The sequence below is a fragment of the Myxine glutinosa genome, chromosome 6, assembly GCF_964187855.1.
Source record: "Myxine glutinosa chromosome 6, kmMyxGlut1.1, whole genome shotgun sequence".
NCBI lineage: Eukaryota > Metazoa > Chordata > Myxini > Myxiniformes > Myxinidae > Myxine > Myxine glutinosa.
The window spans coordinates 150,820,643-150,837,507 of NC_136266.1; the positions used below are offsets into that span (position 1 = coordinate 150,820,643).

General features: G+C 38.8%; 1 protein-coding gene across 1 annotated transcript in view; it reads right to left on the reverse strand.

Moving 5' to 3' along the window:
• The window catches only part of OBSCN (obscurin, cytoskeletal calmodulin and titin-interacting RhoGEF), a 377,067-nt gene that overhangs the window by 169,213 nt on the left and 190,989 nt on the right, over nucleotides 1-16,865 (reverse strand). The window lies entirely within an intron of this gene.

Sequence of the window (16,865 nt, forward strand, 5' to 3'; positions counted from 1 at the left end):
TGGTGAGGTGTTTTTAATTTCTTGGTGGTGAGGTGTTTTTCATTTCTTGGTGGTGAGGTGTTTTTAATTACTTGGTGGTGAAGTGTTTTTCATTACTTGGTGGTGAGGTGTTTTTAATTACTTGGTGGTGAGGTGCTTTTAATTACTTGGTGGTGAGGTGTTTTTAATTTCTTGGTGGTGAGGTGTTTTTAATTACTTGGTGGTGAGGTGTTTTTAATGACTTGGTGGTGAGGTGTTTTTAATGACTTGGTGGTGAGGTGTTTTTAATTATGTGGTGGTGAGGTGTTTTTAATTTCTTGGTGGTGAGGTGTTTTTAATTTCTTGGTGGTGAGGTGTTTTTAATTTCTTGGTGGTGAGGTGTTTTTAATTACATGGTGGTGAGGTGTTTTTAATTATGTGGTGGTGTGGTGTTTTTAATTACTTGGTGGTGAGGTGTTTTTAATTTCTTGGTGTTGAGGTGTTTTTAATTACTTGGTGGTGAGGTGTTTTTAATTACTTGGTGGTGAGGTGTTTTTAATTACGTGGTGTTGAGGTGTTTTTAATTTCTTGGTGGTGAGGTGTTTTTAATTTCTTGGTGGTGAGGTGTTTTTAATTTCTTGGTGGTGATGTGTTTTTAATTACTTGGTGGTGAGGTGTTTTTAATTACGTGGTGGTGAGGTGTTTTTAATTTCTTGGTGGTGAGGTGTTTTTAATTTCTTGGTGGTGAGGTGTTTTTAATTACGTGGTGGTGAGGTGTTTTTAATTACATGGTGGTGAGGTGTTTTTAATTACATGGTGCTGAGGTGTTTTTAATTACATGGTGCTGAGGTGTTTTAGATTTCTTGGTGGTGAGGTGTTTTAATTATGTGGTGGTGAGGTGTTTTTAATTATGTGGTGGTGAGGTGTTTCTTAATTATGGGGTGCTGAGGTGTTTTTAATTACATCGTGCTGAGGTGTTTTAGATTTCTTGCTGGTGAGGTGTTTTAATTATGTGGTGGTGAGGTGTTTTTAGTTATGTGGTGGTGAGGTGTTTTTAATTATGTGGTGGTGAGGTGTTTTTAATTATGTGGTGCTGAGGTGTTTTTAATTATGTGGTGCTGAGGTGTTTTTAATTATGTGGTGCTAGGGTGTTTTTAATTTCTTGGTGGTGAGGTGTTTTTTATTATGTGGTCATGAGGTGTTTGTAATTACAGGGTGCTGAGGTGTTTTTAATTTCTTGGTGGTGAGGTGTTTTTAATTTCTTGGTGGTGAGGTGTTTTTAATTATGTGGTGGTGAGGTGTTTGTAATTACAGGGTGCTGAGGTGTTTTTAATTTATAGGTGGTGAGGTGTTTTTAATTTCTTGGTGGTGAGGTGTTTTTAATTATGTGGTGGTGATGTGTTTTTAATTACATGGTGCTGAGGTGTTTTTAATTTCTTGGTGGTGAGGTGTTTTTAGTTACTTGGTGGTGAGGTGTTTTTAATTATGTGGTGGTGAGGTGTTTTTAATTACATGGTGGTGAGGTGTTTTTAATTATGTGGTGGTGAGGTGTGTTTAATTACATGGTGCTGAGGTGTTTTTAATTTCTTGGTGGTGAGGTGTTTTTAATTACCTGGTGGTGAGGTGTTTTTAATTTCTTGGTGGTGAGGTGTTTTTAATTTATTGGTGGTGAGGTGTTTTTAATTTCTTGGTGGTGATGTGTTTTTAATTATGTGGTGGTGAGGTGTTTTTAATTACATGGTGCTGAGGTGATTTTAATTTCTTGGTGGTGAGGTGTTTTTAATTTATTAGTGGTGAGGTGTTTTTAATTTCTTGGTGGTGAGGTGTTTTTAATTTCTTGGTGGTGAGGTGTTTTTAGTTACTTGGTGGTGAGGTGTTTTTAATTATGTGGTGGTGAGGTGTTTTAATTACATGGTGGTGAGGTGTTTTTAATTATGTGGTGGTGAGGTGTGTTTAATTACATGGTGCTGAGGTGTTTTTAATTTCTTGGTGTTGAGGTGTTTTTAATGATGTGGTGGTGAGGTGTTTTTAATTTCTTGGTGGTGAGGTGTTTTTAATTTATTGGTGGTGAGGTGTTTTTCATTTCTTGGTGGTGAGGTGTTTTTAATTACTTGGTGGTGAAGTGTTTTTCATTACTTGGTGGTGAGGTGTTTTTAATTACTTGGTGGTGAGGTGTTTTTAATTACTTGGTGGTGAGGTGTTTTTAATTTCTTGGTGGTGAGGTGTTTTTAATTACTTGGTGGTGAGGTGTTTTTAATGACTTGGTGGTGAGGTGTTTTTAATGACTTGGTGGTGAGGTGTTTTTAATTATGTGGTGGTGAGGTGTTTTTAATTTCTTGGTGGTGAGGTGTTTTTAATTTCTTGGTGGTGAGGTGTTTTTAATTTATTGGTGGTGAGGTGTTTTTAATTACATGGTGGTGAGGTGTTTTTAATTATGTGGTGGTGTGGTGTTTTTAATTACTTGGTGGTGAGGTGTTTTTAATTTCTTGGTGGTGAGGTGTTTTTAATTACTTGGTGGTGAGGTGTTTTTAATTACTTGGTGGTGAGGTGTTTTTAATTACGTGGTGGTGAGGTGTTTTTAATTTCTTGGTGGTGAGGTGTTTTTAATTTCTTGGTGGTGATGTGTTTTTAATTATGTGGTGGTGAGGTGTTTTTAATTACATGGTGCTGAGGTGATTTTAATTTCTTGGTGGTGAGGTGTTTTTAATTTATTAGTGGTGAGGTGTTTTTAATTTCTTGGTGGTGAGGTGTTTTTAATTTCTTGGTGGTGAGGTGTTTTTAGTTACTTGGTGGTGAGGTGTTTTTAATTATGTGGTGGTGAGGTGTTTTAATTACATGGTGGTGAGGTGTTTTTAATTATGTGGTGGTGAGGTGTGTTTAATTACATGATGCTGAGGTGTTTTTAATTTCTTGGTGTTGAGGTGTTTTTAATGATGTGGTGGTGAGGTGTTTTTAATTTCTTGGTGGTGAGGTGTTTTTAATTTCTTGGTGGTGAGGTGTTTTTCATTTCTTGGTGGTGAGGTGTTTTTAATTACTTGGTGGTGAAGTGTTTTTCATTACTTGGTGGTGAGGTGTTTTTAATTACTTGGTGGTGAGGTGTTTTTAATTACTTGGTGGTGAGGTGTTTTTAATTTCTTGGTGGTGAGGTGTTTTTAATTACTTGGTGGTGAGGTGTTTTTAATGACTTGGTGGTGAGGTGTTTTTAATGACTTGGTGGTGAGGTGTTTTTAATTATGTGGTGGTGAGGTGTTTTTAATTTCTTGGTGGTGAGGTGTTTTTAATTTCTTGGTGGTGAGGTGTTTTTAATTTCTTGGTGGTGAGGTGTTTTTAATTACATGGTGGTGAGGTGTTTTTAATTATGTGGTGGTGTGGTGTTTTTAATTACTTGGTGGTGAGGTGTTTTTAATTTCTTGGTGGTGAGGTGTTTTTAATTACTTGGTGGTGAGGTGTTTTTAATTACTTGGTGGTGAGGTGTTTTTAATTTCTTGGTGGTGAGGTGTTTTTAATTTCTTGGTGGTGAGGTGTTTTTAATTTCTTGGTGGTGATGTGTTTTTAATTACTTGGTGGTGAGGTGTTTTTAATTATGTGGTGGTGAGGTGTTTTTAATTTCTTGGTGGTGAGGTGTTTTTAATTTCTTGGTGGTGAGGTGTTTTTAATTACGTGGTGGTGAGGTGTTTTTAATTATGTGGTGGTGAGGTGTTTTTAATTATGTGGTGGTGAGGTGTTTTTAATTATGTGGTGCTGGGGTGTTTTTAATTTCTTGGTGAAGTATTTTTAATTTCTTGGTGGTGAGGTGTTTTTAATTACATGGTGGTGAGGTGTTTTGAATTACTTGGTGGTGAGGTGTTTTTAATTTCTTGGTGCTGAGGTGTTTTTAATTTCTTGGTGGTGAGGTGTTTTTAATTTCTTGGTGGTGAGGTGTTTTTAATTTCTTGGTGGTGAGGTGTTTTTAATTTCTTGGTGGTGAGGTGTTTTGAATTACATGGTGCTGAGGTGTTTTAAATTTCTTGGGGGTGGTGAGGTGTTTTTAATTATGTGAGGGTGAGGTGTTTTTAATTTTTTGGTGGTGAGGTGTTTTTAATTACATGGTGCTGAGGTGTTTTTAATTACATGGTGCTGAGGTGTTTTAAATTTCTTGGTGGTGAGGTGTTTTAATTATGTGGTGGTGAGGTGTTTTTAATTATGTGGTGGTGAGGTGTTTTTAATTATGTGGTGCTGAGGTGTTTTTAATTATGTAGTGCTGGGGTGTTTTTAATTTCTTGGTGGTGAGGTATTTTTAATTTTTTGGTGGTGAGGTGTTTTTCATGACATGGTGCTGAGGTGTTTTTAATTACATGGTGGTGAGGTGTTTTGAATTACTTGGTGGTGAGGTGTTTTTAATTACATGGTGCTGAGGTGTTTTTAATTTCTTGGTGGTGAGGTGTTTTCAATTTCTTGGTGGTGAGGTGTTTTTAATTTCTTGGTGGTGAGGTGTTTTAAATTTCTTGGTGGTTGTGAGGTGTTTTTAATTATGTGGTGGTGAGGTGTTTTTAATTTTTTGGTGGTGAGGTGTTTTTAATTACATGGTGCTGGGGTGTTTTAAATTTCTTGGTGGTGAGGTGTTTTTAATTATGTGGTGGTGAGCTGTTTTTAATTACATGGTGGTGAGGTGTTTTTAATTACATGGTGCTGAGGTGTTTTTAATTACATGGTGCTGAGGTGTTTTAGATTTCTTGGTGGTGAGGTGTTTTAATTATGTGGTGGTGAGGTGTTTTTAATTATGTGGTGGTGAGGTGTTTCTTAATTATGTGGTGCTGAGGTGTTTTTAATTACATCGTGCTGAGGTGTTTTAGATTTCTTGGTGGTGAGGTGTTTTAATTATGTGGTGGTGAGGTGTTTTTAGTTATGTGGTGGTGAGGTGTTTTTAATTATGTGGTGGTGGGGTGTTTTTAATTATGTGGTGCTGAGGTGTTTTTAATTATGTGGTGCTGAGGTGTTTTTAATTATGTGGTGCTAGGGTGTTTTTAATTTCTTGGTGGTGAGGTATTTTTAATTTCTTGGTGGTGAGGTGTTTTGAATTACTTGGTGGTGAGGTGTTTTGAATTACTTGGCGGTGAGGTGTTTTGAATTACATGGTGCTGAGGTGTTTTTAATTTCTTAGCGGTTAGGTGTTTTTAATTTCTTGGTGGTGAGGTGTTTTTAATTTCTTGGTGGTTAGGTGTTTTTAATTACATGGTGCTGAGGTGTTTTAAATTTCTTGATGGTGAGGTGTTTTCAATTTCTTGGTGGTGAGGTGTTTTTAATTTCTTGGTGGTGAGGTGTTTTTAATTTCTTGGTGGTGAGGTGTTTTGAATTACATGGTGCTGAGGTGTTTTAAATTTATTGGGGGTGGTGAGGTGTTTTTAATTATGTGGTGGTGAGGTGTTTTTAATTTTTTGGTGGTGAGGTGTTTTTAATTACATGGTGCTGAGGTGTTTTGAATTACATGGTGCTGAGGTGTTTTAAATTTCTTGGTGGTGAGGTGTTTTTAATTATGTGGTGGTGAGGTGTTTTTAATTTTTTGGTGGTGAGGTGTTTTTAATTACATGGTGCTGAGGTGTTTTTAATTACATGGTGCTGAGGTGTTTTAACTTTCTTGGTGGTGAGGTGTTTTAATTATGTGGTGGTGAGGTGTTTTTAATTATGTGGTGGTGAGGTGTTTTTAATTATGTGGTGCTGAGGTGTTTTTAATTATGTAGTGCCAGGGTGTTTTTAATTTCTTGGTGGTGAGGTATTTTTAATTTCTTGGTGGTGATGTGTTTTTCATGACATGGTGCTGAGGTGTTTTGAATTACATGGTGCTGAGGTGTTTTAAATTTCTTGGTGGTGAGGTGTTTTTAATTATGTGGTGGTGAGGTGTTTTTAATTTTTTGGTGGTGAGGTGTTTTTAATTACATGGTGCTGAGGTGTTTTTAATTACATGGTGCTGAGGTGTTTTAAATTTCTTGATGGTGACGTGTTTTAATTATGTGGTGGTGAGGTGTTTTTAATTATGTGGTGGTGAGGTGTTTTTAATTATGTGGTGCTGAGGTGTTTTTAATTATGTAGTGCCGGGGTGTTTTTAATTTCTTGGTGGTGAGGTATTTTTAATTTCTTGGTGGTGATGTGTTTTTCATGACATGGTGCTGAGGTATTTTTAATTACATGGTGGTGAGGTGTTTTGAATTACTTGGTGGTGAGGTGTTTTTAATTACATGGTGCTGAGGTGTTTTTAATTTCTTGGTGGTGAGGTGTTTTTAATTTCTTGGTGATGAGGTGTTTTTAATTTCTTGGTGGTGAGGTGTTTTAAATTTCTTGGTGGTTGTGAGGTGTTTTTAATTATGTGGTGGTGAGGTGTTTTTAATTTTTTGGTGGTGAGGTGTTTTTAATTACATGGTGCTGGGGTGTTTTAAATTTCTTGGTGGTGAGGTGTTTTTAATTATGTAGTGGTGAGGTGTTTTTAATTTTTTGGTGGTGAGGTGTTTTTAATTTTTTGGTGGTGAGGTGTTTTTAATTACATGGTGCTGAGGTGTTTTAAATTACATGGTGCTGAGGTGTTTTAGATTTCTTGGTGGTGAGGTGTTTTAATTATGTGGTGGTGAGGTGTTTTTAATTATGCGGTGGTGAGGTGTTTCTTAATTATGTGGTGCTGAGGTGTTTTTAATTACATCGTGCTGAGGTGTTTTAGATTTCTTGGTGGTGAGGTGTTTTAATTATGTGGTGGTGAGGTGTTTTTAGTTATGTGGTGGTGAGGTGTTTTTAATTATGTGGTGGTGAGGTGTTTTTAATTATGTGGTGCTGAGGTGTTTTTAATTATGTGGTGCTGAGGTGTTTTTAATTATGTGGTGCTAGGGTGTTTTTAATTTCTTGGTGGTGAGGTATTTTTAATTTCATGGTGGTGAGGTGTTTTTCATGACATGGTGCTGAGGTGTTTTTAATTTCTTGGTGGTGAGGTGTTTTGAATTACTTGGTGGTGAGGTGTTTTGAATTACTTGGCGGTGAGGTGTTTTGAATTACATGGTGCTGAGGTGTTTTTAATTTCTTAGCGGTTAGGTGTTTTTAATTTCTTGGTGGTGAGGTGTTTTTAATTACATGGTGCTGAGGTGTTTTTAATTACATGGTGCTGAGGTGTTTTAAATTTCTTGATGGTGAGGTGTTTTCAATTTCTTGGTGGTGAGGTGTTTTTAATTTCTTGGTGGTGAGGTGTTTTTAATTTCTTGGTGGTGAGGTGTTTTTAATTTCTTGGTGGTGAGGTGTTTTGAATTACATGGTGCTGAGGTGTTTTAAATTTCTTGGGGGTGGTGAGGTGTTTTTAATTATGTGGTGGTGAGGTGTTTTTAATTTTTTGGTGGTGAGGTGTTTTTAATTACATGGTGCTGAGGTGTTTTGAATTACATGGTGCTGAGGTGTTTTCAATTTCTTGGTGGTGAGGTGTTTTTAATTTCTTGGTGGTGAGGTGTTTTTAATTTCTTGGTGGTGAGGTGTTTTGAATTACATGGTGCTGAGGTGTTTTAAATTTATTGGGGGTGGTGAGGTGTTTTTAATTATGTGGTGGTGAGGTGTTTTTAATTTTTTGGTGGTGAGGTGTTTTTAATTACATGGTGCTGAGGTGTTTTGAATTACATGGTGCTGAGGTGTTTTAAATTTCTTGGTGGTGAGGTGTTTTTAATTATGTGGTGGTGAGGTGTTTTTAATTTTTTGGTGGTGAGGTGTTTTTAATTACATGGTGCTGAGGTGTTTTTAATTACATGGTGCTGAGGTGTTTTAACTTTCTTGGTGGTGAGGTGTTTTAATTATGTGGTGGTGAGGTGTTTTTAATTATGTGGTGGTGAGGTGTTTTTAATTATGTGGTGCTGAGGTGTTTTTAATTATGTAGTGCCAGGGTGTTTTTAATTTCTTGGTGGTGAGGTATTTTTAATTTCTTGGTGGTGATGTGTTTTTCATGACATGGTGCTGAGGTGTTTTGAATTACATGGTGCTGAGGTGTTTTAAATTTCTTGGTGGTGAGGTGTTTTTAATTATGTGGTGGTGAGGTGTTTTTAATTTTTTGGTGGTGAGGTGTTTTTAATTACATGGTGCTGAGGTGTTTTTAATTACATGGTGCTGAGGTGTTTTAAATTTCTTGGTGGTGACGTGTTTTAATTATGTGGTGGTGAGGTGTTTTTAATTATGTGGTGGTGAGGTGTTTTTAATTATGTGGTGCTGAGGTGTTTTTAATTATGTAGTGCCGGGGTGTTTTTAATTTCTTGGTGGTGAGGTATTTTTAATTTCTTGGTGGTGATGTGTTTTTCATGACATGGTGCTGAGGTATTTTTAATTACATGGTGGTGAGGTGTTTTGAATTACTTGGTGGTGAGGTGTTTTTTATTTCTTGGTGATGAGGTGTTTTTAATTTCTTGGTGGTGAGGTGTTTTAAATTTCTTGGTGGTTGTGAGGTGTTTTTAATTATGTGGTGGTGAGGTGTTTTTAATTTTTTGGTGGTGAGGTGTTTTTAATTACATGGTGCTGGGGTGTTTTAAATTTCTTGGTGGTGAGGTGTTTTTAATTATGTAGTGGTGAGGTGTTTTTAATTTTTTGGTGGTGAGGTGTTTTTAATTACATGGTGCTGAGGTGTTTTAAATTACATGGTGCTGAGGTGTTTTAGATTTCTTGGTGGTGAGGTGTTTTAATTATGTGGTGGTGAGGTGTTTTTAATTATGCGGTGGTGAGGTGTTTCTTAATTATGTGGTGCTGAGGTGTTTTTAATTACATCGTGCTGAGGTGTTTTAGATTTCTTGGTGGTGAGGTGTTTTAATTATGTGGTGGTGAGGTGTTTTTAGTTATGTGGTGGTGAGGTGTTTTTAATTATGTGGTGGTGAGGTGTTTTTAATTATGTGGTGCTGAGGTGTTTTTAATTATGTGGTGCTGAGGTGTTTTTAATTATGTGGTGCTAGGGTGTTTTTAATTTCTTGGTGGTGAGGTATTTTTAATTTCATGGTGGTGAGGTGTTTTTCATGACATGGTGCTGAGGTGTTTTTAATTTCTTGGTGGTGAGGTGTTTTGAATTACTTGGTGGTGAGGTGTTTTGAATTACTTGGCGGTGAGGTGTTTTGAATTACATGGTGCTGAGGTGTTTTTAATTTCTTAGCGGTTAGGTGTTTTTAATTTCTTGGTGGTGAGGTGTTTTTAATTACATGGTGCTGAGGTGTTTTTAATTACATGGTGCTGAGGTGTTTTAAATTTCTTGATGGTGAGGTGTTTTCAATTTCTTGGTGGTGAGGTGTTTTTAATTTCTTGGTGGTGAGGTGTTTTTAATTTCTTGGTGGTGAGGTGTTTTGAATTACATGGTGCTGAGGTGTTTTAAATTTCTTGGGGGTGGTGAGGTGTTTTTAATTATGTGGTGGTGAGGTGTTTTTAATTTTTTGGTGGTGAGGTGTTTTTAATTACATGGTGCTGAGGTGTTTTGAATTACATGGTGCTGAGGTGTTTTAAATTTCTTGGTGGTGAGGTGTTTTTAATTATGTGGTGGTGAGGTGTTTTTAATTTTTTGGTGGTGAGGTGTTTTTAATTACATGGTGCTGAGGTGTTTTTAATTACATGGTGCTGAGGTGTTTTAAATTTCTTGGTGGTGAGGTGTTTTAATTATGTGGTGGTGAGGTGTTTTTAATTATGTGGTGGTGAGGTGTTTTTAATTATGTGGTGCTGAGGTGTTTTTAATTATGTAGTGCCGGGGTGTTTTTAATTTCTTGGTGGTGAGGTATTTTTAATTTCTTGGTGGTGAGGTGTTTTTCATGACATGGTGCTGAGGTGTTTTTAATTACATGGTGGTGAGGTGTTTTGAATTACTTGGTGGTGAGGTGTTTTTAATTACATGGTGCTGAGGTGTTTTTAATTTCTTGGTGGTGAGGTGTTTTGAATTACATGGTGCTGAGGTGTTTTAAATTTATTGGGGGTGGTGAGGTGTTTTTAATTATGTGGTGGTGAGGTGTTTTTAATTTTTTGGTGGTGAGGTGTTTTTAATTACATTGTGCTGAAGTGTTTTTAATTACATAGTGCTGAGGTGTTTTAGATTTCTTGGTGGTGAGGTGTTTTAATTATGTGGTGGTGAGGTGTTTTTAATTATGTGGTGGTGAGGTGTTTTTAATTATGTGGTGCTGAGGTGTTTTTAATTACATGGTGCTGAGGTGTTTTAGATTTCTTGGTGGTGAGGTGTTTTAATTATGTGGTGGTGAGGTGTTTTTAATTATGTGGTGGTGAGGTGTTTTTAATTATGTGGTGGTGAGGTGTTTTTAATTATGTGGTGGTGAGGTGTTTTTAATTATGTGGTGCTGAGGTGTTTTTAATTATGTGGTGCTGGGGTGTTTTTAATTTCTTGGTGGTGAGGTGTTTTTAATTTATTGGTGGTGAGGTGTTTTTAATTTCTTGGTGGTGAGGTGTTTTTCATGACATGGTGCTGAGGTGTTTTTAATTACATGGTGGTTATGTGTTTTTAATTTCTTGGTGGTGAGGTGTTTTTAATTACTTGGTGGTGAGGTGTTTTTAATTACATGGTGCTGAGGTGTTTTAAATTTCTTAGTGGTTAGGTGTTTTTAATTTCTTGGTGGTGAAGTGTTTTAAATTTCTTGGTGGTGAGGTGTTTTTAATTTCTTGGTGGTGAGGTGTTTTTAATTACATGGTGCTGAGGTGTTTTAAATTTCTTAGTGGTTAGGTGTTTTCAATTTCTTGGTGGTGAGGTGTTTTTAATTTCTTGGTGGTGAGGTGTTTTTAATTTCTTGGTGGTGAGGTGTTTTTAATTCTAAGTCATCTTGAAAGGTAAGTTCACCCCCACAAAAAAAATATTCCATATTAAATGCCAAGTACTGTATATATATATATATGGTCCTTATTCCTCAACATTCGGATTTTCTAAGCTCCAACCCCCGGGATTCATTGGAATAGTCGAGAAAACTCTCCTGGTGAATTTTTTTTTCCAATCGGACAACATTTACCCCTCCCTCATCGACCTTGAAGTTTCACCCTGAGGAATAAAAACAACAATCCTTGAAAAAAATTTTTTGTGCCATTTATTCCCAAAGTGTTAGCTTATAACACACAACATACAGTATTTTATAAATGGTTACCTCATTACACAGTTAAATGTATTAAACTATAACAAAAATCTTAAGCAAAATGTCCCACAAGGTTCCTAGGCCCGTCCGACGTAGTGCCCCTGCTCCTGCTGGGCCGCCACACCAGCAGCCACGGTCTTCTTTCTGGAGTCCGAGAACTCTGCGCGATGACGAGAGACAACTTGGAGGAGAAATTGCAGTTGCTCATCAGCCTGAGTTAGCATTCGGTTGTATTCCTGGATGAGGGCAACTCCTCGCCCCGCGTTGTCGTTGATGACTGCTATCGCCTGCACGAAGGCCGCCGCTGTCCGGAAGTCTTCCCGCTTCAGCCAGGTCGCGGGATCGGTGTCGAGGAAGCCGTCTTCCAGGCGCAGCTTCTGGAAGAACCGTCGCGTGTTGGTTGATGCCATGTCTTGCAGTTGGAGTCCTGAGACGTCTTGGCTGGGCAGCTTTGGGCGCTTCGCTGGAGATTCATCTCCCACCGTAGTGTGAAGTGAGGTGAGTATTTGCCTCTTCTCCTCCACCGTGACCAGGGGGTCAAAGAGCGCCAGAGCGACAAGCTCCTCCGAGAGGTACCACAGGTGCCCTTGCAGCTTGGTCAGAGCTGCCTTGCCCACGTCCCGGTTGACGTCCATGTAGGTCGTCAAATCCTTCAGCAGTTGCAGGTCGTGTCGAGGGGCAGCTGCGGCCTCCGGAGCCAGTGTCCAGGCTTTCGCGTACAGGCGACTGTTGCCCTCATCCAGGAATACAACCGAATGCTAACTCAGGATGATGAGACTGCAATTTCTCCTCCAAGTTGTCTCTCGTCATCACGCGGAGTTCCCGGACTCCAGAAAGAAGACCGTGGCTGCTGGTGTGGCGGCCCAGCAGGAGCAGGGGCACTACGTCGGACGGGCCTAGGAACCTTGTGGGACATTTTGCTTAAGATTTTTGTTATAGTTTAATACATTTAACTGTGTAATGAGGTAACCATTTATAAAATACTGTATGTTGTGTGTTATAAGCTAACATTTTGGGAATAAATGGCACAAAAAAATTTTTTCAAGGATTTTTGCTTTTATTCCTCAGGGTGAAACTTCAAGGTCGATGAGGGAGGGGTAAATGTTGTCCGATTGGAAAAAAAAAAGTTCACCAGGAGAGTTTTCTCGACTATTCCAATGAATCCCGGGGGTTGGAGCTTAGAAAATCCGAATGTTGAGGAATAAGGACCACCCTAATATATATATATATATATATATATATATATATGTATATATATATATATAATATATATATATATATATATATATATATATAAATAAATATATATATATATACGTATATATATATATACAGACTTGGCATTTAATATGGAATATTTTTTTGCGCTGAGGCAAATGCGCTGAGGTAAATATGAATAAAAAATATGGATCGTCAAATATTTTGAGTTCGGCCATGTTCGTCCCAGGCTCAATGGCCATGTCTCTGCCAAATATCAAGCACGTAAGCCTCTCCGTTTAGGAGTCTATCGGTAACATTACACACACACACACACACACACACACACACACACACACACACACACACACACACTGTGTTTTATATATATAGATAGATATACACACAGACAGTCACGTGAAAACGTAAGTACACCCCACGTAAAGTTTTGACTTTTTCAACATATTTCAACATACAGCTATTTGATCTTCATTTCAACAATATTGATAGATAAAGGTGATATAATATGACAAATATCATGAAACATTTACATTTTGTAATCCATTGTATAATTTAAATAAACATAAATACAAATTTCGCATGTGGAAAAAGTAAGTACACCCCTAAATTTATCACTACTTCAAATACCTAAAATTAGAATCAGGTGCACCAGCTCAGGTGCAAATGATTAGAACATCGTTAGAGAGGATCTTGGAGGAACCTGTCTTATTTAAACCTCAGACATTTCGTTTGGTTTGCTCTTTGTTGTTGAAGTGTGCGGCGTCACCATGTCGAGATCAAAAGAGCTGTCTGAGGCCTTCAGAAAGAAGGTTATAGATGCCTACGAGTCTGGGAAGGGTTTTAAAAGATCTCCAAACAATTTGAAATCAATCATTCGACTGTCCGGAAGATCATCTACAAGTGGAGAAGATTCCAAGCAACTGCCAACTTGTTCAGGCCAGGCCGCCCCAGCAAGTTCAGCCCGAGAGCAGACCCCAAGATGCTGAAAGAAGTCTCGAAGAACCCCAGAATGTCATCACGGGACCTACAGGTAAGCTCTTGCCACTGTTGATGTCAAAGTGAACGAGTCTACCATTAGAAAGAGGCTGCACAAATTTGATCAACATGGGAGGTGTGCCAGGAGGAAACCTTTGCTGTCCAGAAAGAACATCAGGGCAAGACTAAAGTTTGCCAATGAACACCTTGGCAAAGACCAGCACCTCTGGAACAATGTGCTCTGGATAGATGGGTCAAAGGTAGAGCTATTTGGCCACAGTACCAGAAGACATGTTTGGCGAAAACCAAAGACAGCATTTGACCACAAGAACCTGATACCAACTGTAAAGCATGGTGGTGGAAATATTATGGATTGAGGCAGCTTTGCTGTCTCAGGGCCTGGGCAGCTCACCATCATAGAATGCACGATGAATTCTTCATTGTACCAGAGGGTGCTTGAGGATAATGTGAGGCCATCTGTCGGAAAGTTGAAGCTCAACCGAAGGTGGACCTTGTTTACCAGTACTGGTATATTTACCAGTAAATCCACCAAGGAAAGGCTGAAAAGAAAGAAATGGAGGGTTCTGGAATGGCCAAGTCAAAGCCCGGATCTAAATTCCATCGAGATGTTGTGGGGGGATTTGCAACGAGCTGTGCATGCAAGAAACCCCTCAAACATCGCACAGCTGAAAGAATTCTGCATGGAGGAGTGGGCAAAAATTTCTCCCAGTCGATGCCAGAGACTGGTAGATAGTTATAAGAAACGCCTACTTGAGGTTGTTTCTGCCAAAGGGGGCAATACCACCTATGAGAGCCAAGGGTGTACTTACTTTTTCCACATGCGAAATTTGCATTTATGTTTATTTAAATTATACAATGGACTACAAAATGTAAATGTTTCATGATATTTGTCATATTATATCACCTTTATCTATCAATATTGTTGAAATGAAGATCAAATAGCTGTATGTTGAAATATGTTGAAAAAGTCAAAACTTTACATGGGGTGTACTTACTGTTTCATGTGACTGTACATACATACATACATACATACATACATACATATATATATATATATATATATATACATATATATATATATATATATATATATATATATATATATATATATATATATACATATATATATATATATATATATATATATATATATATATATATATATATATATATATATATATATCAGTCACTATGCGACCTTCATATCATCAGTGGAGAACCGCCAGCAAGGTGTCCCATACAGCTGCTGCTGCACCTTGCTGGGAGCGATACGCACCGCCTGCCACGCGGTGACGTTATCTCTGGTATCCACTCATCATATGGAGTCGACCTGGTTGCGGTTGGGAGTTACTAATAATGGTATCTGTAATCTGGTTCTCCAACCTAATGAGCGGACAACATGACGTCATCGCCATGCACGTCCGCTTTGCCTGCAAAGTTCCAGAGGAACCATCTAGCAGTGCGTCATTACGGATTATAAATACAGATACTGTCACAAGTGCATGCAAAACTCACAGTTACCGACCTGGTTTTGCCCTTGTTGGGGCTTCATCAGGGCAACGCAGTGAGGCTTTCCATACACTTGTAACTCTGTGACCCTTTCGGTTTTTATATCAGTCACTATGCGACCTTCATATCATCAGTGGAGAACCGCCAGCAAGGTGTCCCATACAGCTGCTGCTGCTGCACCTTGCTGGGAGCGACCTTGCAGGTCGACTCCATATGATGAGTGGATACCAGAGATAACGTCACCGCGTGGCAGGCGGTGTGTATATATATATATATATATATATATATATATATATATATATATATATATATATATATATATATATATATATATATATTCACCGATGTGTATATACCGATGTGTATATATATATATATATATATATATATATATATATATATATATATATGTGTATATATATATATATATATATATATATATATATATATATATATATATATATATATATATATATATATATAATATCCTTGAAGTAAATAATGACAGATCTTCACTGGCACTTTGCCGTGAAATGCCTGAAAATCCTCAGACAAACATGTGTTGTATGGGCTCTTGTCGAATCGTTTAAGAGAGAGTAGTCAGAAATAATAACAAGGACCTATGTAAAACTGTTAAAAGCTTTTCTAACAACCGTTTTTAAAACCCTGGTAAAATCCTTACTTGAGAAATGCCACATTGTTATTTGGGTGGTGTATCGACAACAGTTCGCTGCCTCAATGACTTGGGCCTTTTTTCGCAAGGCCCATGATGCCTATCAGATCAACATCCTTTTAACTGTCACCTTGGTCATTTCTCACTGAAGGGAAAACTTATAAGGAAGGAATGGCGATTGTGCATATGGCTGCTCTGAAGACGTCTTTGGCTTCACATATCGGTAAGCACCAACATGGCGGCCAAATGTTTCTTATGCTTCCCGGAGGAACACATTAAGTGTTTAATCAAGGTGTACGTGGGGTCCCGCTTTTGGGAAAGAAAACAAAAAACATACTGTTGCGGATATGGGATTTACATCCATCCATATCCGCTTGTAAATATTCCCCTATTTCCTCAATACTTCCCAACTATCCCCAATCCCCCATTCCCTAGTCCCATTTTCTGTAAACAACACTCTGTAGACCCGACCTCCCCCTATTTCCCCCATTAAATGTCGCATCCAGGTCCACCGCATCTCACGTAGACAACTATAGGACATCTTGCTAGTTATTCTTAGTCTATGTCAGTTAAGGGCTCGTTTCCATTAATTCTGACTCTTCGTTGCACCAGAATGTGATTGTATGGCACCGTTAGGAAGTTTAGGACCTCCCAATACCTCACCGCAGCTCTTCCTCACGGTTCAGCAACAACAACAACAACAGCGGCGGCAGCGCGGGGAGTGTGCGTCCTCACTCCGGCTTGGTTGGTAGGGGGTGTTGGGAGGGCACCAAGCCTTTCCAACGAGCCGCCATCGAACATGTGCTCGACGGGGTTACCAAGTAGGGGCTCGCTGTCAGCTCCTCGTCAAGGGCGGAGCCCGGTAACCCCCGCACCCAATAGAGGCGGCGGACCGATCCCATCTGGGGCGGAGCCAATGAGCCGATGGCGTGTGACTCCCCGCTGAGCATGCGCAGGAAGAGGGAGGTGACGTCAGATGCGCGCTGAGCTTGGAGAGAGAAGGACGCCACCTCCGAGCGCTGTGACACCTCCCCGCATCTCTGGACTGCACCGCGCTTTATCCTGTCCCTGAGCCAAGGTGCACCTTGTGCTATCGACTGCCTGTCCTTCCCTGCCATCAATCCCTGTGTAAGTCAGTCTTGTTCCGTTTGTCTGTGGTCTGTCTGGGATAGATAAGGTTGTATCTAAGTGCCTATCTCTTCTGTGTCTTTACCTCATTACCTTGTAATCTACCCCTTTTCTCCACCACTAATTATATCCTCCTCCGGAGGTCTTGAGAACTGTACCCCTTGCGTCGTTTCATTTATCCCAGTCGTTGTGTCCTTTCCATCATTGATTTAGCGTAGCGCGATTTGGCCAACGTTCGAGTGGAATCGGGTGAGTTGGGGTTAATCGGGTAAACTGTGCGAACACGGCGGCCATTCCGC